Source organism: Cibotium barometz, chromosome 11 (assembly GCF_041138505.1).
Source record: "Cibotium barometz isolate CiBa-2024 chromosome 11, ASM4113850v1, whole genome shotgun sequence".
In the NCBI taxonomy this organism is placed as follows: domain Eukaryota; kingdom Viridiplantae; phylum Streptophyta; class Polypodiopsida; order Cyatheales; family Cibotiaceae; genus Cibotium; species Cibotium barometz.
Genome location: NC_141056.1, coordinates 8013453 through 8015739, shown reverse-complemented (window position 1 = coordinate 8015739; position 2287 = coordinate 8013453).

The following is a 2287-nucleotide window of genomic DNA, read 5'->3' as shown; positions in this document are numbered from 1 at the left end:
ATAAGTCAAACTAAAGGGGGTGGCATTGGTTAGCTACCTTGTAGAAAGTTCTATAGGCCCAGAGTGCTGCTAGCAATTTTTGTTCCCAATCATTCCATAGTTTTGGTTAGAATGGCACACAAAACCTTGTTAGTGCTTTTAGCTTGGCCATTAACTTGGGATTAATATGGGGAGGACTTTCTATGAGTGACAAGGAACTCTTGTAAGAGGAATTGGATTACCTCATTAATGAAATGCATTCCATTGTCGCTCAAAATCTCTAGGGGGCAACCAAAGCATGTGATGACTGATTAATATAGGAATTTTGCAGTCGATCGTGCATCAACTTTACGGGTAGCCCAAGCTTCAACCCATTTGGTGCAATAGCACGTGGCATATATCTAGCTTGAGTGTATCTGGCTATGGGACTAATGGGCCCAATAAAATCAACACCCACTTTCAAATGGTTGCAAGGACATGACAGGGTTCAGGGGCATGCTATCCTTAAAGTGGGGAATTGCCACTCGTTGATGGCATTCATTGCATCGCTTGACATATTCTGTTGCATCTGCCATTAAGGTAGGCCACCATAACATGGCTATGAGGACTTTTCATGTAGTGATATCTATTGAAAAGTGCCCACCGGCACAGGCAGTAGAGTGAGCATGTTTTAGAAGGAAGATATATTATTCTTCATGGACACAGTGTCTATGAATATTGTCTTTCCCCTACCTGTAGAGTTGGCCTACAATGAGTTGGTAGGGGGCTGCCTATTTAATTAGGCGACGAGCACAGTTCTTGTCTAGGAGGGGGTCCATTGGTAAGCTGTTGTTGGCTAAAAAGTTTGCTACCTCCTCACTCCACTTAGGAATTAAGCACAATTGGAATAGAGCGACGTTTGGTAAATCATCATCCACTCCTACTGATGGCTTGCTATTTGGGATTCTTGACATGTGGTCTGCCAATACATGTTATGATCCTTTCCTTACTAATAGTGAAGTCAAACTCAGCAACCACACCTGGTGATTCTTCCTGTTGTACAGGGCTTGTTTACCAGGTATAGAAGAGCTTGATGCTCTACGAAGAAGATGAATTTGGTCGCTAGAAGATAATGGCGAAACTTCTTAATGGTGTAGCCCTTCTCTTTCGGTCGTGGTATAATTTCTCTCGGCCTCATTTAGTTGCCGAGGCTGGCAAAGCTGATGGGGAAATCCATCTTCTGTTCACCTGGTTGGGCCAACACACATCCACAACAAAAGCAAAGGCATCGATGTGGACATGAAAGATAATGTCCCAGTTGGGGGACCTAAGAATAGGAGCACTAGCAAAGGCTTTCCTGAGAGTGGTATCAGCCTGTTGTCATTCCTCCGTCCAGTCAAAAAGGATCGATTCCATAAAGAGGTCGAGCTATATCAGCATACATAAAAATGAATTGCCGATAGTAGAGTAGCCAACATGTCCCATGAAACGCTGGACTCCCTTAAACTTGGTGGGTGGGGGCAGCTCAAGGACGAGCCGTACCTTGCTATCATTCATGGAGATTCCCTGTCTGGAGACAATATGTCCCAGGATTACTCTATTCCTGACCCAAAATTGTCATTTAAGTGGGTTTAATGATATGCAATACAGCCTGCATTGTTCTAACACCTTACGTAAACAGCCAAGGTGTGCCTTCTACCACGACGAGTTGACAAAAAGGTCATCCATAAAGAAATCAAGGAATTTTTGAAGATATTCCTTATAGGCCATGCACATTAGATGCTAGAAGTTGTCAGGCACTGGTCAGCCCAAAAGGCATGACATGGTACGTGTAAGTGCCCCATTTGCTATTGGGGCAAAGGCTGTTTTGTGTGCTGATCCTTGGGGTTGATTAACACCTGGTTGTAGCCAGAGAATCCATGAAGGAAGCTATAGGCTTCCTTTCTTGCAACTCGTTCTAGCACATATTTGGTGAAGAGTAAGGGAGAATGATTCCTTATGGTGGCGGCACTGACCTTTTTGAGGTCCACACACACTCTTACCTTCCCATTCTTTTTGGGCATGATCACAATGGGGGATACCCATTTCCTATGCTCTATTTTATAGATGAACCTGGCGTCAATGAGTCTATCGATCTCTTCTCGAACCATCTTGGAATATTTTGGGTTCATAGGATAAGCCCTTTGTTTGAGAGCGGCCTTGCTCCATCAACCATTGGGATGGTGTGCTTGACTACTTCGGGAGGTACACCTTTCATATCCGTGTACTTCTAGGTGAAGCAATCCTAGAATTCAATAAGTAGAGCAATGAGCTCGATCTCTTCCTCTGT